Source organism: Notolepis coatsorum (assembly GCF_963971535.1).
Source record: "Notolepis coatsorum genome assembly, chromosome: 10".
Classification (NCBI taxonomy): domain Eukaryota; kingdom Metazoa; phylum Chordata; class Actinopteri; order Aulopiformes; family Paralepididae; genus Notolepis; species Notolepis coatsorum.
In genome coordinates, this window is record NC_140174.1 from 82,004,674 (window position 1) to 82,028,860 (window position 24,187).

A 24,187-nucleotide genomic window follows, 5' to 3' on the forward strand; every position below is an offset into this window, starting at 1 on the left:
GAAATAACGTCACAGCAGTATAGTTTGTTTATACTTCAGAAGTATGATATTTGAACATCGTCCCCAAAATGAATGGAAGCTAAATAAAGAGAGCTTATTATTAATCAGTCAGCAGCCTCCAACGGGCGAAATAACGTCACAGCAGTTTGTTTATACTTCAGAAGTATGATATTTGAACATCGTCCCCAAAATGAATGGAAGCGAAATAAAGAGAGCTTATTATTAATCAGTCAGCAGCCTCCAAAGGGCGAAATAACGCCACAGCAGTATAGTTTGTTTATACTTCAGAAGTATGATATTTGAACATCGTCCCCAAAATGAATGGAAGTGAAATAAAGAGAGCTTATTATTAATCAGTCAGCAGCCTCCAACGGGCGAAATAACGTCACAGCAGTATAGTTTGTTTATACTTCATCAGAAGTATGATATTTGAACATTGTCCCCAAAATGAATGGAAGCGAAATAAAGAGAGCTTATTATTAATCAGTCAGCAGCCTCCAACGGGCGAAATAACGTCACAGCAGTATAGTTTGTTTATACTTCAGAAGTATGATATTTGAACATCGTCCCCAAAATGAATGGAAGTGAAATAAAGAGAGCTTATTATTAATCAGTCAGCAGTCAGCACCAACATATAACGTTACAATTGTACAGTTTCGAGTTAATCAGTCAGCAGCCTCCACTGATGTTATGACTTTACAAACGGGCGAAATAACATTATACATTATGCTCCGCGAAATAACATTATACACTCTGCTGCCGCGCTCGCTGTGCGCTTCATTCATTTAATTTGGGACCTTGCAGGGACCTCTGCTGCTGCGTTCGCGGCAAAAGGGGGCGGGGGGTCGTGGCCAATCAGAGAAAAGCTGAACACAAGTAGGTTGCCTTTAATATTCACGCCACCCGCCGTCACCAGCGTCAGTGCATTCTCTGCAACATCCGGTCGTTTGGGGTTAGCAATTAGGCTTTTAAAAATCGGGACGTTAATAAAACATCAAATCTTTTTGGCGAAACGCAATTTTTCCATTAACCGCACATCTAATACCAAGGACAAAATTACTGGTACAGGGTAAAGGAAAATACATTAATTTCTGCCATAGACTGAAAATAAAATGCACCGGGTGCTTGTTATGATGACGTGATCGCATGAGAGCTCTGTGTTGTTGTGTGGGGGTTGCTGCAAGTTTATTGGTAGGAAGAAGTGTAGGTTACAAAGAGCCACTTCTATTCTGCATCCATGCCACTTGATACATCCCGATAGACTTGTTGACCCAAATGTGTGTTTTTTTTTTTACTTCCGGTATTCCTTTATTTATTGTAACAGATGCCTCGCTTTGATTTTACTTCATTTTTTACATTTGATTTTATCTGACCGAATTCAACAAACACAAACCCCAAGCTGCCTGCTGGATGGATGAAGTGAGGAGGAGGATGATGAGGGCGACTCTTTCCAGCCTGGAATAACTATTTTCCCCCGATTGAACGGGTCTGATTTGTGGGGAGAGAGAGGGGGAACACACCGTGGCGCATGTGACTCAAGGACGTGGATTTAAAGAAAAGGTAATAATGTAACATTTTCCGACGATGGGCCGAAACGATGCCCCTTTTACCGTTCCTGTTTGTTTTGACATTCGTATCATTTGCTCTATACTACAACAATAATAATCTTCCGGATAGGTTAAAAAATAGGACATACCTGTGTGTGTTGTCATATAACCTAGTTTTCGTTACATTAGCCTACAGGGATTTTCATACAGTGTGTAGTTGCTGTTCCCCCTGAACACATGGGGAAACCTCGCGCTTTCCTCCGGTAAACACCTCTCTCTGTCTCTCTAATAGTTACAATGTAATATATCCCAAATTAGCCTGGATGTTTGCCTTCTGTGACAAATACTATTATGGAATCAAGAGGAACACGACAATTCCATGTGTAAAAAAAAATGCGCCATTGGAGGAATATCGCAACTATAGGGTAACTCAATTAAAATGGTCAATTGTAGTATCGGTTCGTTGGTTTTCAGCTCTGAACCCCAGAGGATATACCCGTGATACAACGTCTGATTCAGGCAGCTTGAATCCAAAAGTTGAAGCAATGTGCATTTATTGTGTATTATTGCCTGTCATTCCCAGTCCAACAGGGAGAGACCAGTAAAAGGATGCCAGCCAGTCAAGTCAGACCACTGAGTAGTCTAGCCCAGGCCTGATGACCTAAGAGACAAAAACCCAGACATCTGAATCGAGACTGCCACCTCATCCTTTCAAACAAGCTATCAGACAAATATTAAACTGGATGCTTTTTTCAAACTATCTGATGTAGTTTCCAGACGATCTGCATGCAAATTCACATATTGCTATATCTGCAGTAAACCAGTCCTCGACCTCCTCCCAAAGGGAAACTACACTCACTTAAAGATACATGTTAAAGGATAACTCCACTTTTTTTTTTAAATTAGCTTATTTAACATCTTCCCTGGAGTTAGACAAGAAGATGCATACCTTTTTTGTCTCTGTGCGTGCATTTTAGCTTTGGGAATAGACGCTCCGTTAGCATAGCTTAGCTTCATCACTGGAAGTGGGGGAGGACAGTAGCCTTACAGTGCCTTACAGTGTATTGCAAGGTCTGACATTGACCAAACTTGATATGCATGACCTTGGTGGGCTCTAGGTCAACTCCTGAAAAGGGGGTCAATGTCAGACCTTGCAATCAAAAGTTAGGGGCGCACTGAAATTATGGCAAGGGTTATTAGCCCCCTAACTTTTGATTGCAAAGTCTGACATTGACCCCCTTTTCAGGAGTTGACCTAGAGCCCACCAAGGTCATGCATATCAAGTTTGGTCAATGTCAGACCTTGCAATACACTGTAAGGCACTGTAAGGCTACTGTCCTCCCCCACTTCCAGTGATGAAGCTAAGCTATGCTAACGGAGCGTCTATTCCCAAAGCTAAAATGCACGCACAGAGACAAAAAAGGTATGCATCTTCTTGTCTAACTCCAGGGAAGATGTTAAATAAGCTAATTTAAAAAAAAGTGGAGTTATCCTTTAAGAGCGCTGAAACTCAAATTTGTGATAAAGAACCCAAACATTCTGTGGGTCCACAAAAGCAGTCTCTATTAAGATTTTACGCACATCCCACTTTCTTTGTTGCTGAGCCAAGCTGTGAAACAGCAGTTCAAGTCATGAAGAAGAAGGGTTTGCAACTCCTGTTTAAAGCTCCCAAAATAATAAACTCAAAATAACTTTTCTTTTTGAAGCGTTAAAGCTGCAGTAGACAACTTCTGATAAATGAGCAAGAGTGAGTTTACCTGCCCAGCAGAAATAGAGCGAGCTCTGCGTCATCTTTTGAAGTCTATGCACGGCCGCGCCACAAAGGTTTTCCATAGACTATCAGAGGCACCAGCAGGTTTAAACTGAATACATTTTTATTTAAAAAAAGTATTACAAATATTTCCCAGCCTCTGATTGGCAGTTTGTTTTCACATTGTGTGTGTATGCCTACCTTTTGACGATGAAGGCGATGGTGGTCCAATGTGCCCCTGGGAACACCACTTGGTGACTAAAACATCAGATTGGCCAAAAACAACAACTCCCAGCATCAATATCCGATCCATCAATATCCATTATCCAGTCAGTCTCCCATTCATTGTCAATATAGCAGTTCCAGACCCGATGACATCACAAGTTTGAGTTACTTCTCTTTTTTTTGCTTTGGGAGAGAGTAGCTCATGTTCACAAATATTGATTGAACAGCCAACAGGGACGCTTTTAGACTGGCAGCAAACAGGGATTTGGGGGCTATGAAAAAAAACAAGTTTTAATCCACACTAGGGATTTGGCGTGAGTTACTCAAGTACTAGCTGTTTCAATTGAACTCGAGTGGAACTCGAAACTGAAATCTCATGGAAGGAAAATTCTATGGATAGTTACGCTAATGTTACTGTGAAAAGTTTGTTACGTTGGGATACAGCCTGCTTAGCGTTATATAAAGCCCTTTTCGGACATACACTCAGGACAATGAGCTGAGAATCGGGTGTGGGCATGGACATGAGTTTATATTGAAATTCTTTATTCGGAATAACCCTTTGAGATGTAGCATCTCGTTTTCGAGGGGCTCCTAGACACAATATACAATGTGTATGCACATTAACACATTCGGGGCCATTGGGATGAGTCTAATTAATCTCAAGAGGACCGGGGAATTGAAACAGACGTGCGGCTTTTTGTAGAGCTAAATCTATACTTTATAGTATTGCTATCTGTCCATTCTCATTGTCAATTGAGTCCATAAACCGTCCCTTCAAAATGGCTTAAAGAAAAAAAAATCATCAATAGGTTCTCATTTTATAGCGCCGTGAATATAAGCATTATACCGGATTTGGTCTAGTATATTTTCTGGAAGGCTAGATATAGGGCTAATAGCTGCTAACGTTATATCCAATGGCATTTCCGTTTTACAGATGCTACAGAAATAACTCAAACTGCATATGATCGGCACGATCCCAAAGCATGTATGCATGAAAGGGGGGGGGGGGCGGGGGACGTCGTTTCTGATTATCGATTACCAATAACCGTGTTAGCCTCATAGGCCGAACGCCTGGTTGAGTATCATAAAATGCCCGATTGGGCTGTACGTTACGTGAAAAAGATCTTACCGTGGTCCGGGCTGATCCCCCCCCCCGAGCATTGCCCCGTTATCGATCGCCATCTGGTAGATCGATATGTCCATTGGCTGATGATAAATCCCCTTATTGCATGGTGAAATCTGCGATGCAAAACGTAATCCAAGGTACAGGCTACACATCCAGAATCCTGCTACTGGAAACTCCAAAAAAAAGAGTCCACCGTTCGGCCACAGGGAACACTGCATTATCGCGATAGCGCCCCTAAGAGGATCTGGCCGGTATTGCACCTTCTCGAATTCATAGAGTAGGGTAGATCTGCAGTGCTGCTCGGCGACCTTGAATAGGTTATTAAAATGGAATAAAAGCAATAACAACTTGCCACGGATTTATCCGTGCCTCTGTCCACAACCGTTGGAATCGAAACACGGATAAATATACGTCCTTGGGCGCCATTGTGTTAAAAAAAAAATCAAATAAATAAAAACATCTACAACAACATGAATCTACAACAATGAAATCAACTAAGAAATAACAATACAAAACAAGTAAACCAACATATGAGATCACAAAATACACAGGACAAACAAAACACAAATCAAGCAAGGATAGAATGGATTGTTACTTTGGAAGAGATCAGTCATGAATGTCATGATAGTATGCAGTACAGTATATAAATGATAAACTAAAAACATGTACATGTACTTTGATAGTAAGAAGACAGCACATTTTTAAATAAATAAAAAGCTGAAATGGATTTGCAGGTAGGTTATTCCAATCAGCAGCGGCTTTGAACAAAAAGGCATTCCTTTCTGTTTTTGAGAGTGTTGAACGTGTAGGTATGGAAAAATAGAGTTGACTAGAATGCCTTAAATAATAATTGGAATAATATGGAGCCAAGTATTGTTTTAGATATTGTGGATAATTTAAAATGAATACATTTAAAAATAAATGGTAACCAGTGGCACTGTCTTCTTACAGTGGGAGAGGGCAAGTTCAGTGTTTCATACATTAGACAGTGATGAGTTGTAAAAGGGCATCCAAGAGCAAATTTGCATAATTTGTTATAAGCTGTATTGAGAGGAATGAGACATTCGTTTTGAATGCAACCTGAGTTGCCTTTTGGGACATGTAGCACACATATCAGACGCCTTCGGACATATAGAAATACTGCGCTTAGTTTAGGCGAGGTGCAGCACCTAGGTAGAGCAAGGGCATGACACAGAAAGCCTCTGTTTGTGTTTATGCATTTCCAAATTGTGCCAACCAACAACATGTTGCCCACTTTGCATAGCGTTCATAGAATATTGATACAGAAGAAATACGCCATTCCATGAGCGGAGACATGCTGCAGACAGACAGAGTGGACGTAATGTATTTATTACAAATGGTAACTGACAGTTTTGATTGACAATATGCATTAAGATATGGGTATATTGCTGCTGCCATGCTCTTTAAGATGCGTTCTAAAAATAGATTTCCCTAAACAATTAATTTATGCATCTGGGAAAACATTACAAGAGTTACCAATTTCCAACAAAAAATTACAACCGCTGATAGGCGGCATTACCTGTGAACAGGCTCCAGCGTGTTGTAATAGACTGGCTTTTTTCAAGAAACAAAATAGTGCCAAGTGATAGCAGAATCGGAAATGCTGGAGAATAGGGTTGGATAACCGAACTCATTACGTCGGTAGTACCGAGTACTGATTCACGTTAGATCAATCTGTGCCACATTTTGGTACCCTAAGATCCGCCCAGTTAGAAAATAATCTTAATTCCAATGACACGCAATTGTCATTTCATAATAGACACAGACCAGCGCGGACCTTCAATTTTAGAAGCTATGACATGATACATCTAGCTCTCATTCGACAGCCCTGTGGCAACTCTCCTCGCGAGTATCGCTGTTTCTGTGCAGTGAAAACTCCGTGAGCAACGGGTCCAATGTGTCTAACATGCTTTGCATCATCACAACTTCTGAATGCCCACGTCGCGGTAAAAACCTTAACTAACGATAGCTGCGATAACGAGGGGTTTTAGTTTGTGTGGTGTGATGACAATGTTGCAATTGAGATGTTTAGACTCTAGTTTAGTTTCACAACTGAAATAAAAATGTTGTTATTACAGAGACAAAAAAGGTACCGTCGGGTACCGGTATCGAATCCCAGGTACTGGTATCGGTTCAAATGTGAACGGTACCCAACCAACCCTACTGAGTAATGGTGCTAATCAAGATGTATGTACCAGGGCTCGAGACTAACGATGTCCCGTCGTCCCGGGGACGATCAAATATTGATTTGGGACGAACAGAAATCTTTGCTGGGACGCAACCGGGACGGAGAGGATTTTCTTTTTCACAGGAAATGTCAATTGGCCGACTGTCAGTGCGCGCATATATTGCTGTCAAGTGAATGTCTCGTGCTGATTAAGTTCACTGAAGTCTAAACGTAGCGTGATTTGCCAAATCCAATGACTATCTCCGCCTCCCAACGCAGCGATACGCTAATCGTAGGGGTGGGAATCACCAGTTTCATCATGATACGATACGATATCGATTCTTTGGACAACGATACGATATTTGCCGATATCACAAAGTCTCTCACGATACAATACGATACGATTAGATTCAGGTGCCTGCGATCGATATGAGATGATATCATATGCCCATTTAACACAATCAGTTATGAGACTCGCCACAGGATTTTCAAAATAAGAGTATCGATATGAATCGATCTTATTACATCGCATCGATCCGATTCGATCGTTGATAATTACATCGATGTATCGATCTGGATCGATGTATCGTCCCACCCCTAGCTAATCCAGCATCAAGTTCCTACCCACCTCTCCTCAGCCAGTCGCATTGCAGCAGCGTCACACCCCAAATTAATCTTGCATCGAAAAAGAAAAACATGTTAACAGGTGAGGGAAATATCTCTTACCTAGGCTTTCTCCACTGGTATTTAACCCTGGTTGACACAGTGAATGACAGCTGGTAATTGACAGTCGCACGGCACGAGACCACTGTACAAGAACCGCGGAAAGATCAGAATGTTATAAAAAAAAAAAAAAAACGCGCTATACTGTGGCATCCTCTCAGTGAAGAGAGCACCGCAAACATGCTGCGCTATTTGAAGAGGATAAACACAGACCCAAAATGACTAACAGGGAACTGCATCCAGCAATACTACCCCTGAGTCTAAGGTGAGGACACATTTAAATCACAGAAGTGTAATGTTAGTCTATTGGAACTGTATACAGTTATCGACGCGTTCTAGTTATAGCTGCTTATTGCTAGCTAACGTTACTGACTAACGTATCAGACTGCCACTGATTAATCCATAGTTCACACTATTTTATTCTTATTTTTAATATTATTATATTGTTATTCCTATTTTAGTCCTATTGACCTAAATGTTTATTGTTGTTCAATGTGAGCGATACATAGTCTGCTCTGTAGTGCCGAATTTCCCTCGGGATTATTAAAGGATTTCTATTCTATTCTATTCTATACTAACACGTAATGTTACTACCATTGCGAGTTAATTGGCATAACGTTACATTTATCTAAACGAACGCGGAGAAATAGACGACAGGCTATAGGCAAACTTCACTTCAGCTACACAATGAATCCATATTCAGTGAGGAGGGCCCGCTGGAATTTAGCAGCAATTATCAATATCGACCAGGAGGACAGCGCGATCTAAGGGACATGTTTCATTACTAGTCAAGTGTCATTACTTTAGTTATCAAAGGTGGAATCTCTGGACGCAATGACATTATGTAGTTTAAAGCTAAACTACGTTTTTCTTTCTTGTTAGAAGAGGGATAACTTATTCAGTTAGATTTGATTTGATCTTTATTTATCTCTAACATTTTCAACCATAAACACACATTTGTAATAACAAAAAAAAATAAAACGAAATAAAATACATTTAAATATATTTTCCTATGGAAGGAATAATCAACATGGCTCCAATTGGTTGACTATAACAGCACCGTGACCAAATATCCCTATACTAGCACCTTGTTAAACACTTTTTTATATTTATTTTTAATCATAATTATTCTTGTGAAATCTTTCCACCATGGGAGCCTTTTGACTAAATCAATTTATTCTCCCCTTCTCTGAATGGTGTTTCTTATGGCAATATTATTATAGACGACAAAACCAAAGTAAAGAAACAACATTTGATTTTTGGGACGGTTACATTCACTTTGGGACGGTTAAAATTGTATTTCGGGACGGTTCTGGGACGGTGGTGAAAAAAGTTAGTCTGGAGCCCTGGTATGTACAGGGTTGTGGTATTAATATGTACAGTGATACAGGTATAAAGTCATTATGGTAGTCATACTGGCCAGCAGTGTAACTAGTAAAAGTAGGTAAGGGATATGTACAGATAATAGTAACGGTGGGAATCACCAGTTTCATCACGATGCAATACGATATTGATTCTTTGGACAACGATATGATATTTGCCTATATCACAAAGTCTGCCACGATACGATTTGATTCAGGTGAATGCGATCGATATGAGATGATATCATATGCCCATTTAACACAATCGGTAACATTTAGATCAACCAAAAAAAGGCAACGGAAATATCATTTGACATTTTTATTTTTTAGCTCTTCCAGACATTTCAATGAAAAACAATATATTTAGTATAGACCTCCTGTTCACTGTAAAGTACCACGTTTTGATATATTGAGTTTTAACCCTTTCTCCGCAGATGACGTGTTAAGACGTCATTCCTCGCCATGCTTAATCTGCCAATGACGTTTTACAGCGTCTTTGAGATCAATATTTCAAATTTCTGTCATGGTATTCATATTTCACCCACGGATCCTTGACCCACGGATCCTTGACTCCGCTCAACTCTCCAGCGCTTCAATACCGCCACCTGGTGGCCGATCGGCGAGTTGTCAAACCGGAAGTGGGGCCGGAAGTGCTTGGTGTCACCCCTATTCCGTCCGCCACTCGCTATCACTCGCGGGACTCCATCTGGACACACTGGATAATCGATCCGTTGCCATAACTCGATAAACAACATTATTTGGACGTATATAGTATTATACAACCCGGAAATGGTTCGCCTAGATCAACATCCCATAATAGCGATCTTTTTGCTCCAGTATCATCCCCCATCGCTATGAGGAAGCTGCGGTGAGTTTCAGCGTTTTTGATTATTATCCATACAAACTGCTATGATCAATATATCACCCATACTACATGAAACATTTAACGTCGGTCATTGCATTATAAACGACCCCCCCCCCCCCCCCCCCTCCGGTCACCAGCAGATGATGAGTCATGACGTTTAGGACCTTGTACAATTGAAATTTTTAATCTGCCGTCAATCGATATCAAACTGCATTTGATGATCTAATATATGCATAAATGGCTATAACTCACGTTCTATGAAATACTGCAGAAAACGATAAAAACATATTTATACTCTAGACCATAGGTGTCAAACTCATGGCCCGCGGGCCAAATGTGGCCCGCCACGTCATTTGATGTGGCCCCCCAAGAGCTCTGGTAATTATTATTATTTTTTTTTTAGCTTTAAAGCTTTAACTTTGACAGCCTTAGTTATTACACATTCTTACACATACATGTATGTTGAACATCTGAGGTATTGATGAAGTAACAAAGGAAAAAAGCCAAAAGCACTTACTCCTCAGACATTCTTTGACAATTTTACAGCCCAAAATACAAAAAAAATCCAGGCGGAATAGGTAACAAAGGGTTGAAGAAATATTGTCTGAACTGTCGGATGCAAACTGGCTGTGTGACATAACCGAGCATCTCGCTCAATTGAATAAGAAGCTGTAGGGACGCAAACAAGTCCCACCCAAAACTTGACCAATATAGTTGTGAACTGAGACAACCCTTATTTTGTTATTTTTGAGTAAAGTTACAGTTGTGTGTTCATGCAGACACATAATAGCAATTTCATTACAAATTGAAAATGGTGGACCCTGATGTAAACTAGAGTTGTTCCGATACCGATACCAGTATCGGAAATGCCGCCGATACTGCCTAAAATGCTGGTATCGGTATCGGCAAGTACACGTGAATTGTAGCCTCCGATCCCATGATGTAATTTATCTCCTGCCGAGTCCTGCGGAGAGTGAGGATTATAAAATGAACATGTTTTAAAGTGTGATGCTGTGTCATTTTAACAGCAGATACACTTTCTTAAATCCCATTGTCCCCGACAGTGCTGGTGTGACGGGGAGCTCGGACGGGATGTGTTTTGCTGGTGTTATGATAGCATTAGCTGGAAAGATAGCTAGTTGGAACAACATCCGCTTTAACGTTACATCAAATCAGATGATCGCCTGTCCTTTCTCCAGGACCTAACACTGTCCATGACCGGCTATCAACAATAATGCCCCCACGGTGAATTGTATAAGTAGCTACTGACTAGCGTTAGCTGACTATTACTAACGTTATCAAATGTCAATGCGGGAAGACGAGCTAGGTCAGTTAGCTTAGCTTGATAACGTTACCGTGTCTAAAGTTGGTGCATAATCCAGCAATAATGGCTGCAGACCTGCAAGCAAAGTACAGCAAGTGCCAAAGGATAAGAGTCTGAGGCGGAGTTTCAAAAGAGAATGTTGAATATTTATTTTGCATCAAAAATCACAACATGAACGTTCTATCTCCCACTAGCTTACAGACTGAATAGGGTATATCTGCAGAGCCACTGAGTAGCGAGTGCAACTCAGTCCGTGTGGATCATTGGAGTAGGGTATATCTGCAGTGCTGCAGCCCATACTCATTGATTAATAATACTAATACAAATCTATACAATCACCTGTTGTTGAATAAATACCATTACTTTCTAGTTATGACTAAAAAAACAGTATAACAGTATCTTAAAAAAAAAAAAAAAAAAAAAAAATTTAATTTATATAATTTTTTTATTTAAATTTTTTTATGTATGCACTGGTATCGGATAAATATCGGTATCGGCCGATACCCAAAGCTTAGGTATCGGAATCGGATCGGAAAGGGAAAAATGGTATCGGAACATCTCTAATGTAAACAAGTCGAAAGTCTTTCTCTGGTCTGCATCCCCTTAACAATTGTGTGTATTGAGCTGTACTGTACTGTACCCATTCTGCAATCTGTTAATTAAAGTTAATTAAACTATCTTCCATTAGTTGGATGTATGGCCTCTGCAAGGTTGTGTGCAGCCATTTGTTTTTGTAACATCTGCTACATCTGTCCCACGTGTTCTTTGCAGCTCAGTTGTTAGTTCTGCCCCTCTTGACTGTGACAAAAAGGTTTTGAACAAACTTAATGTCATAGCATGTATTTGATGATCTTCTTCTTTGTTATTTACTTGAATGGTTTGATCATTGATTAATGGAGTAATATGGGGTTCTGATAAACTAAAATCATTTGTTAAAATAACATAAGCTAACATATATGCAAATGCATGTGCAATATGTATAACTTGAATAAGTAATAAATACAGAAACAACATGTTTAACAATATGTAAATGGTAGCTACATTTATTTTACATTACATTAACATTTATACGGTCTTTGGCCCTTTGAGGGCAACCATAATGCTGATGTGGCCCTCTGTGAAAATGAGTTTGACACCCCTGCTCTAGACCGTATTTTTGTATGAATGTGTGAATGAAAAAGTAAAACGTTCCTACACCCTGAACGATAGCTAATCGATGTTGAATGGGCCATAGTAATGTCAATTTAGCAATACAAATTAAAAAGTTATAGCCCTGCAAAGTAGGTGAACATCTCCATAGACAAATAGAGCTGGCAGACTGGCTACAAGGATGGATATAAGCGTGGCAGAGAAAGGGTTAAACTTGAAATAACTACTCACAACACGCAACCTAAAACCCCTTCCTTCCTCTCTCTCCCAAACCGTTCCTACAACAATTTATTTTATGTTGCATGATCATGTATTTATTAATGTATCATATTTGTTATGGTTTAAATATCAACATTATCTGGCCATCCTCCGTAAATACTATCAAACTCCTCTGACCTCATCTGGTCTTTCCAAACACACAGAAAGGGAGAATGGCTTATAGCAGACTTAATGATTTTAGAATATTTCAGCTAATGAAGTTAAATGTTTATTATTGTCAACTATCCAGTTAGTTTTTATAGTGTAACCCCCCCCTAGAGACCCCGCCCCCTAGAGAACTAGAGACTCGCATCACCGTACCGATCTTGTATTTTGAACTAGAGAGTAGAGACTCATATCACTGGACTCTCACCACTGGACTATCTTGTGTTTGTACTTTTTATATTATTATATTGTATTTGTATCTATACTGTTACGACCCCTGTGTGTCTAAGGGTAAAGGGCTGTAACATAACAGTTGGTTGACAGAAAAGATGGACCAGGTTTGTAAACAACAATGATATTTATTGAATAGAGGCAAAGGAAGCACATGTAGCTCAGGGGTGAGCCCAGGCCAAAACAACAAACAAACACCACTATACTCCAAATAAACACAATCTAATCTATGGTAAAAGAGATTACATTACCTAAACTACTCTTACCTAACCAAAACAGGAGAAAACAAACAACTTAAGTAGGGCTGGGAGATTAAGCGATTTTTAGATTAATTCGAAATAATTAATAATTTTGGACGATTTTGATTTAATTTTTTTTTTTTTTTTTTTTTTGTAGTCACCTTTTATTTTACAAAAAGTTATGTTTGGTGAAACTTCGATTTGCACTTTATTAATCCCAATAGGGAAATTCATTCTTGTTTGATGATCAAGAGGCACCTTTTATTTGTCAAGTATGGTGAAAAAGCTAGTTATTGCACTATTAATCCCAATAGGGACATTCATCTTTGTTTGATCAAGAGTAACCTTTTATATTATATATATATATATATAAGAAAATTAAGTGAAGATTGGTGAAAGTTAGGTTTGCACTTCAATTCCAATAGGGCCATTCATCTTGGTTTTTGTGTCAAATAAAAACAATGTTTTTTTTTTTCTTTTTTTTTTTTAGCTCAAGAGAAAAAAATCGATTAAAATCGTAAATCGGATTTAAAAAAAAATAATCAGGGATTTTATTTTTAGGCCATATCGCCCAGCCCTAACCTTAAGTGTATCTATAGTGTAGGGGTAGGCAACCCTAGGCACGCATGCCTGCATAGGCACGCGGGGGCATTTTCATAGGCACAGGGGGCAGCATAAAAAAATTATAAAAAAATTAAATAAAAAGAAATAGATTTTTTTTTTTTTTTTTTTGATTTTCAAATATTATAGTGAAATATTTTGCACTGTTGTCGCATTTATCTTGTTGAAATCCTCCCACAGGTTCTTTTTACTACCACATATTTAATTGAGACCCTTTATTTGTTTATTATTTCAATTTAGCTGGAAATACATTGCTACATCATTCAGTAACATTTGCAGAGCCTTATAACAAAAACATTATTACGGTCACCATTGTGACCAGTGGGATTAACACTATGGTTGCCGATGACGTGTTTAGACGTCATTCCTAGCCATGCTCATTCTGCCGAAGACGCCGTAACTCGTCTTTGATATCAATATTTCAAAAATCTGTGATCGAAATCATATTTCCCCTCCGGAGCCCTGAGATACACTGCAAAGCTCCACTCAACTCTCTAGCGGTTCAAGAGCGCCATCTGGTGGCCGATCGGCAGATCGCCAACAGGAAATGACCCTGTGAACCGGAAGTGCTCATCCATATGTCGTCCGGGCACTCGCTATCGTTAGAGAGACTCCGTCTTGACACAGTGAACATCGATCGGTGCAAATAACTCGAAAAAACAACATGATTTGGACGTATATACTATTATACAACCTGGAAATGGATCGGGCATTTCTCCATCCCATAATAGAAAAAATTCTGTTCCACGCTCATCTGCCAGCGGCGCGAGGAAGCCACGGTGAGTTGCAGCGTTATATTCTAACGTGTTCCATATAAACTTCTATGATGATCATATGATCCACACTGGATGAATCATCTAACGCTGCCCACAGAATTATAAACGCCCCCTCGCCCATCCGGTCAATATCAGATGATACGTAGTAACTTCTAGAACAACGTCCAGTTGACATTTTTTATCTCGCGCCGATTGCTATCAAACTGTATTTCATCATCAATATAATGCATTTGGAGCTATAAATCAAGTTCTGGAGAAAGCTGCAGAAAACGATAAAAACATACTTATACTTTAGACCATATTTTAGTATGAATATGTGAATGAAAAAGTTTAACGTTGTTACACCCTGAACAATACATATAGGACATTGAATGGGCCATAATAATGGCAATTTAGCAATATAATTTAAAAAGTTATAGCCCTGCAAAGAAGGGGAACTTCTCCATAGACAAATAGAGCTGGCTAGGGATGGTAAATTATGAATTTAACCCATGGCGATCAAAGTGTTAATCAACACATTTTATTATTTATTTTTCTATTTCATTGAACATTGCACATGTTAAAAGCAATTTCTTTTACTCAAAATGTGAGTATTACCAAGTCAACTTGTGTTCTTAAAACAATGACAATAAACATAGTTTTATTAGGTTGAAATAATGTGGTTGTGTACTTATTTTTCTGTTAACTTATTATGGATTGAAAACTGAAAACCTTAATGCACAGTAACTGAACTCAATATTTTTAAGTTCTGGTAACTTATTATAATTATTTTGTTTACAGTGTAGTCTTGCGATCAATCAAAACTTATTTACACAATATACCTCACATTCACCCTCCATTCACATCCTGGTGTTCTCCATTAGGCCTGTAGGTGGAGCTATGACAGCACACGTACAGTACACACACCAATGGTGTGTGATGTGTCCAAAAATGAATGGGCAAATTTGAGTGAAATGGTCTCACTGTATGCAGCTGTTAGTCTGCATTGCATCCCCCCCCCCAACTCAGATTTAGGGTTGATACAACCATCATAATAATATTGTTAATAATAACAATAACAACTAGACAATTCCGCGCGGGGGAAATTGTGAAAGTGTGGGTGACGCCTGTTTTGAACTTTTTCGGATTTTTGATGTTTCCGAGTTTTCGGAAATTTACGAGTTTTTGCATTTTTCCGGGTTTTCGGGTTTTCTGACTTTTCCGAATTTTTGAACTTTTTCGGATTTTTGATGTTTCCGAGTTTTCGGAATTTTCCGAGTTTTTGGATTTTTTCGGGTTTTCGGACTTTTCCGAGTTTTTGAACTTTTTCGGATTTTTGATGTTTCCGAGTTTTCGGAATTTTCCGAGTTTTTGAACTTTTTCGGATTTTTGATGTTTCCGAGTTTTTGGAATTTTCAGAGTTTTGGGATTTTTTCGGGTTTTCGGACTTTTCAGAGTTTTTGAACTTTTTCGGATTTTTGATGTTTCCGAGTTTTCGGATTTTTCCGAGTTTTGGGATTTTTGCGAGTTTTTTGGATTTTTCCGAGTTTTCGGATTTTTAGGATTTTTCGGATTTTTCCGAGTTTTCGGGTTTTGGGATTTTTCCGAGTTTTTGAACTTTTTCGGTTTTCGATTTTTTTGAAAGGGGGTGTGGCCTAAGGGGGCGTGGTCTAAGGATCGGGGGAGTGGTCAACATCGACCAATGAAAGGTGGTCAACATCGACCAATGGCACAATCCGCAAGTCTCTACGACAAACGGTTCAAGAGATACACTGAGGGGGTGTGGCCTAAGGGGGCGTGGTCTAAGGATCGGGGGAGTGGTCAACATCGACCAATGAAAGGTGGTCAACATGGACCAATGAAAAATGAAAGAGGATATCCCTACTGAGTACAATGACACAACCCACAAGACAGAGGGCGCTGTCCAGCAATTCAGTAGTGCAACACAGTGATGGCCAATGATGGGTTAAGTGGATGATGTCATTGGCAGGTCAGCTCAGCCATGAGCCCTGAGCCTCACAGCTGTTAAGCCTGAACCAATCAGCCATGAGCACAATGACTTGCATATTCTGAAATTTCTTTACATGACTGCATTGTCACGTTGATTAAAAGAAAACTATAAGAGATGAAGCGTTGTGACTCGCACAAGAGCACTACAACGAGTAGGCGAAGGGTTGTCCGCGAGATTGTGGCATTCGTGCGATATTGTGGCACTCCTTCGGCGATCGGAACAGAAGGCTAAAAAAAAATGGATTTCTAGAGGGCGATTGCATGGCGGTCAATGGGGAGGAGAACCTTCAAACAAATGGTCGTCAGTTGAGATAGAAATGTCCAATTCCATTTATTTTTCTTTTGTGAGCGGGATGACAGCCGTGTCATCGTTTTGATGTGTTTGTTTTATTTCTACGTCCAAAATTGAGATCACACTCGCAATTCACCCAAGGTAGGGGGAAAAAGATTATTTCAGCTGCTACACTCTAAAATGCAATGCATTCCCAATGGGACCGAAATTTTACCGTTTAAAGTCGATTCGTAGCCAGACGGTGCGGTGAAACTTTTACGGGGTTCGAAGACCGCAGTTGCCATAGGCAAGCCGCTCGTTTTGATACCTTTCACGTGTATGGTGCGCGAACGCTTACGTGTTGCAAAGTGTTTGAAACTCTAAATTGCACTGTATTTTCGAAATCTTACCGTTTAAAGTCGATTCGTAGCCAGACGGTGCGGTGAAACTTTACGAGTTCGAATAGCATATTGAGTTGGAGCAAGCCGGTCGTTTTGATACCTTTCACGTGTATGGGGCGCGAACGCTCTGGCACGAGTGTGTTGGCAAAATCAAAGTGTTTGAAACTCTAAATTGCACTGTATTTCCGAAATTTTACCGTTTAAAGTCGATTCGTAGCCAGACGGTGCGGTGAAACTTTACGAGTTCGAATAGCATATCGAGTTGGAGCAAGCCGGTCGTTTTGATACCTTTCACGTGTATGGGGCGCGAACGCTCTGGCACGAGTGTGTTGGCAAAATCGGTGGAATAAATAAATAAATAAAGAATAAAAAGAGTATGGATATGTATAGTGTGGGTTGCAACCTGGCTTCGCCAGGTCACCCACACTAATAATGATGTAATAATGTAAAAATGATCATTAAAAAGACCTGATTATGAGAACAAAAATTTACGATGCATGGAATATTGTTGAGGCACACTAGTTACAACTATATTTCAAACAGGCACTCCATGTCAAAAAGGTTGCTGACCCCTGACAGGGCTGTACGCTAAGCTTTTTCACTAGGGGCACACTTGCCCCTAAATGAGAGATTTAGGGGCAAAAAATATTTTTTAGGGGCACATTTTTAAATAACAATTTTACCATTATTTATATCGATTGTTTTTGATTTAAAAAAAAAAGAAAAAAAATTATTTTATATAATTTTTTTTTAATAAAATATATATATTATATAATCATACTTGTAGTTGTATTATCTGCGAGACATCGCCACCACGCAACAAGTCAAAATGCTCGCTATATGCAACCAGCTCCACTGTCTGTGTGTACTCGAGTAGCCTCCAGCTACGGCCAGGATTCTCCGGAGCTGCAGCTGGACCCTATACTGTAGCCTCCAGCTACGGCCAGGATTCTCCGGCGCTGCAGCTGGACCCTATTGACTATATTCAGCGTGCCCTCAGCTCGAATACGCATCGACTCAGTGTTATAAGACATTGATATCAGGAGCTATCTGTAGCTATTTAGTTTAATGGGACGTTTCGTTTTGAACAGTGAGCTAACGCGAGCTATCATGCACTACTAGACTTGCTGTAGCATTTGTTGATATCAGTAGCTAGCCGGCTGGCAGGCTCACCGAGGTCCCAGTGTCCCACTAGAGACTAGTGTTTACAACAGCCACGGGTGCGGGAGGGAGGAGGAGCAGCAGACGCCGCAGCTCTCTCCGTGTGTCCGAGTTCAGTTCAGTTCGGCTCACTATAGGAGGTCGAACGCGTCGAAAATATGAAGCAATACTAACTTTACTTTTCTTCATAGCTAAATGAATCAGACAGTCAGCCAGTCTATCAGAGTGAGTGCTCAGTCGATTGTTCCCGCTGATCATACCTGCTGAGTGCTCACTGCTCAGCTCGCGTGAGTGACGTCATCGCGTCATCACACGCCTTGGATAATTTAGGAGTGAAATGCGAATGCAAGGCTTGAAAGCACTACTCGCAAGCCCGCCCCCAGATAATATTTACCAATCGCAATGGCCAATTAAAGGGGCAATTCGCGACCATCTCGTTGCAGTGTACAGCCCTGCCTGAGTGTATATAGATACTGGACTTTATAGGACTGTGAAGCTATGCATCCCCCACCCTGTATCCACCCCCCATGCTGCTTTGACATTTCCCCAAGGGGATCAATAAAGGCTTATCTTATCTTATCCCTTATCTCTGAGCAGGGTTAGCTTAGCTTATTTTAGTTAGCGTTAGCAGCTAGCGTTCGTTTTGGCGAGGATGCAAAGCATGTTCGATGCATTGGACCCGTTGGGGGGTACAGCCAGCACACAGTACAGCCAGCACACAGCACCGCACAGCCAGCACACAGCCAGCACACAGCACCGCGCAGCCAGCACACAGCACCCCACACCCCACAGCCAGCACACAGCACCGCACAGCCAGCACACAGCACCCCACAGCCAGCACACAGCACCGCGCAGCCAGCACACAGCCAGCACACAGCACCGCGCAGCCAGCACACAGCACCCCACAGCCAGCACACAGCACCGCACAGCCAGCTCGAGCTGTCATGTCAACAGCTTTACACCGTGCAGGCAGGCCTTCGTGTCATTCAAACCCGGATCATCCAGAGGAACACATTGCTTTGAACTTGTTTACAATGTTTCACCCAAAACAGTATTAATACCGGCAACGTAGCATTTACTGATTCTCTTTCCTGACGCTCCAGAAGGCTTTTGCTCGGTAACATAATATGATCACTTCACGTTCCTAGGCGTGGCTTTGACCCCTGGCATCAGGGGAATGTGATGGAAGGTGATGGTAGCATCTGCTCCCAGGATCTCCCCTGTCCAGACCAACAGCTGTCCAGCCAGGCGGGGGCGGGCTTCACTCCAGTCTGACCTCCCCATCACACCTCTGTCTGCCTGGCTGGCTGGCTGTCATCCAATAAAACCACAGCTACAGTAGAATCTAGATAATCCCACCTATTTGGGAGTTTAGAGGTTATTAAAGGGACTATAGCCATTGCTGTTTACATTGGCCGCATTAGACTAAACATGCTAGTGGACACGGAAGTAATTTGTGACGACGTCACACTAGCCATCCCTAATCTCAAACCTAGAAAGCCAATGTCCCCTAACCCCCACCCTTCTCTATCCACAACAGAGCTGGATCCCCTTCTCCACCACCCTTGGCCACTGGAAAACACTCCTCTCAGCAAGGCTCATTTAACCTACATGTACTTTGTACTATGCGTTTCATAATTAAACCTATATTGATCATGAAGATCAGTCTACGATCATAATTGATAAGTCCGGGTTCCATGACATTTCCAAAAAGTATATTATCCATCTATAGATCAAACTGCTCAAGAATGGAATACACCCCATAGTGAGTGATATCACAAAGATTACAGATTGGGATGAAATTACTTCTCTCCTATCTCTTCTGTACTTAATCCAGTCTTCTCTGTTCTCCTGACATAGAAGACACAAAACAATATGTCAGGGCCAGGCAGAGACAGGTTCTTGGCTGTTCTAGATGTGGCTTATTCAGTGCGTGTGGGGAGGGGTCTGTGTCTGCTTGCATTCTTGGCGGTGATACCCACAGCAGGTGGCCTTGGAGTACAGAGTGGAAGCAAGTTCAGTCCAGGTTATCTGTCTATTTCTAAAGACTCACATACGTACACACTGCAAACGGAGAATAACTATAATTGGGCATTTTATAAAACACATCCCACGGTGTCTATCGAGCAATAACTGAAGTCTATGAAGAATCGGTCTATCTATACAATGAATTAATGTGTGCGATAGCCTGTGTGTGAGGAAAAAACAAACGTATTTAGCATGTGAAGTGAATCAATGAGTCTCACTATTCTACCGGGCCTACGCTGGTGCCGGGATAACAGCCTACTCCGTACTCCTGAATGGTAAAACCAAGGAGCTGATCGTGGATTTTAGGAGAATACAGCAGGGGACACACTGTGGATACATGGGGCTATCGTGGACAGGGTGAGCAGTTTTAAGTACCTGGGAGTAGGGCTGGGCGATATGGCCAAAAAAGTTTTTGCTATAAAATTATTTTCATATAACTCGATATCGATAATTATCGTCGATATCATTTCTGTCAAGTTTAATTAACTTCTTATGCCCGGCGCCGATGGACGAGCTATTAATAGACTTGTTTTGCTGCTGCGAATGTCTCGAGTTGATGTCGTCATCAGTCCGCGCACGTTCTTCTACCCCAGTGCATAGATTATTATATTCCACCAGGGGGCAACCTACCGCCACTGGATCATATGCATTATAAGAATGGAACACAGTTAGCCAGAGCAAGCGGTGTATCCCACGACAATGTACTAAAATCACCCTAAAATACTCCGTTCCGCCCCAATACATTGCAACGACGTCCACCGCATACCCTACACTACTCTAACCGTGGCCTCAGAATTCACACCACACACCCACTCGGCACGTAAACTATAAAATAGCGGCGTGCAAGCTAATTATCTTAGCCAGCCTTGTTTACTACTAGAGTCCTACCTCTCTACCCAGAGGTGCACCGCAGGTCTCCTTCGCTGTCGGCCATCTCCTTCACTGATTGGTTGTTAGTGCGTGTGCTCATTAGAGCTGCCGCGGTATTGATGTTTTCCTTACCGCACACATTTGCAAAATATTTCCTACCGCCGCGGTATTACCGCACACACACACACACAAAAAAAAAGTTTGAATGCATTTTTTTTGTAGTCTACTCTTTATATAGCATATAGCCTGCCTCTAGTCTAAATGTCTATCTTTAGAGGATGACTTTGCAGCATGAATATTGTTTGGGATTCGGCATGCACGCATTCGTTATTAAAAGTGAAACACGGATTCGAAGTCTCCCCTCGGTGTCGCGCCCGCCGGTTACCCCCCCGACCCTTTCTTCTTCTTATTATTATAACGTTACTACTTATGATTACAAAGGCATTCGATTTGTGGGATTAACGTTAGTATAGTAGTTACACGTTCGTATTTACCGGACCACATAGCAAGGCAAGCGTTACTCAATTAATATCTAAGTTCCTTTCTTTGCTCAGAGCGTGCCGAGTTGTACCCATTCTGCGGTCTGTTAATAAAGTTTTCAATCAGACAAGTGTATAGAACGAAGGGCTTTTATTATAACATTTCGTTGCAGTAAAATCATTATGCCTCGTTCCCTGAGGAGCGACGGCGTCGGTAATCCACTCCGGTCTCCGGTGGGAGCTAACGTACTATTAGCCGTGTTGTGATGGCTGAGATTCAGGAAGTAAACGCACTGCAAGATGCTCCAAGCATGTGACGCGTATCTCTTCTGACCAATCAGTGGTCTGCAGTGTTTCATGTGACTTTTCTGGTACCCAATAGGGTCGCTTGGAATCTCGACAGAGAAGTAGGGTATATCTGCAGAGCCGCAAGCCCAACGAGAGCGTAATAATAATAATAATATAATAAAAAACAGCGGTGATGCCGGTATTCAGCCCAACGCTGCGGTGGGCATGATGTAACAGCGATACCGCGGTAATACCGATACCGCGGCAGCTCTAGTGCTCATATCCAAGCTTGGAAAATCTATATATCGAAACCTTGCAACCACGTTTCATGTTTATTTCGAGGAAATAATTTATCGCAATAGTTATCGTTATCGTTTTATCGCCCAGCCCTACCTGGGAGTCCACATCACAGAGGACCTGACATGGACAACACACATAGACTCTGTGGTAAAAAAGGCGAAACAGCGCCTCTATCACCTGAGACAATTAAGTAAGTTCAGAGTATCGGGGAAGATACTCCACTCCTTCTATTCCGGGGCTGTAGAGAGCATTCTGGCTGGAAACATCACTGCCTGGTTTGGAAACAGCACGACCCAGGACAGGAAGGCCCTATAGAGAGTGGTGCGCTCAGCAGAGCGTACTACGGGTATTGCACTACCACCCCCGCAGGACTTATATAACAGGAGGTGCAAATCCAGAGCCTGCAGAATAATGAAGACCCCAACCACCCTGTTCAAGCTGCTGCGGTCAGGCAAGCGCCTACGCATATACGTAGCAAGAACAGAGAGACTAAGGCTCAGCTTCTTCCCCCAGGCCATCAGAACATTGAACACTGAACTCTCCACACACAAGTACAGTACAAGTACACATGAGCAGTGCCGTCTGGGAGAAATGCGAGGCCCTGTGCGAGATTTAAACGCGACCCCCCCCCCCTAAAGGTAAAAAAATTAAATAAAATGTAATTTTTTTTATTTTTGTTTATATATATTTTTTTTCATACAGTCAACGTATTCTTAAATAATAGCGCTGCTGATGGGCATATGATACAGTCAATAGGGATGCCCCGATCGATCAGCGATCGGTATCGGCCGATATTCAGTATAAATATGAGATCGGTGAATTCCGATAATGCTTTATTTTCGCCGATCGTGAAAACCGATCGAAAAACATGATCCAATTCTTAGCGGAGATCTCACTCGCTCTCAGACACACGGAGCTGCAAACTGCCGCTCCTCCTCCTTCTGCCCCTCCCGCACCCGTGTAAATGCAGAGGAGGCTCCTCTGCTCTAGTCTATAGTGCATGGGACCGTGAGCTAACGTTAGCTACCTAGCTATCGTTACTGTTTAAACAGAATGACCCAGTCAACTATTCACTTTTAGTACATGAGGCATTGTCTAACGGTATCTAGCCGGCTAGCTACTGATAGCTCCTGATATCAACAAATGCTCCAGCAATAGTCTAGTAGTGCATGTTGATACCTCCGTTAGCTCACGTTAGCTCACTGTTCAAAATGAAATATCCCATTAAACTAAATAGTTCACTGAGGCGTTGTCTTAACGTTATCTAGCCGGCTAGCAGTAGCTACAGATAGCTCCTGATATCAATGTCTTATAACATTGATTCGATGCGTATTCGAACCCCTGGCTTCCATCGCATGAGGGCAGAGTATAGGGTCCAGCTGCAGCGCCGGAGAATCCTTGCTGGAGCTGGAGGCTACTCGAGTATACACAAAGCAGAGTATACACACAGACAGTGGTGATAGCGAGCATTTTGACTTGTTGTGTGGTGGCGATGTCTCGCAGATAATACAACTACAAGTATAATTATATAATATATATATTTTATTAAAAAAAATATATATATATAAAACCAAAAACGATCGGATCGGTATCGGCCGATATGGCTCAAGACGATCGGTGATATGTATCGGTGGCAAAAAACGTGATCGGGGCATCCCTAACAGTCAACGTATTCTAATAGCGCTGCCCGAGGCTTAGTGGCAATGCACCTGTACAGTCGTACACCTGACAGTAACAGGGAAAATGCATAAAACACCCCTGGAACCTGATAAACAAGCTTAAAGCCAGGTTAATTTTTCAAGCACGACATGCAGATTTGCAGTTTTGCCTTATTTGAATCGAACTCTATAAG

At 41.3% G+C, this 24,187-nt stretch overlaps 1 protein-coding gene across 1 annotated transcript in view; it reads left to right on the top strand.

Moving 5' to 3' along the window:
* Positions 1 to 1,429: 1,429 nt before the first annotated feature.
* LOC311235811 (tyrosine-protein kinase yes-like) overlaps positions 1,430 to 24,187 on the top strand; it is a gene marked incomplete at its 3' end in the record, with an annotated part of 114,205 nt that continues 91,447 nt past the window's right edge. The window contains exon 1 of the mRNA XM_084323311.1: positions 1,430 to 1,560. The remainder of the gene's footprint in view (positions 1,561 to 24,187) is intronic.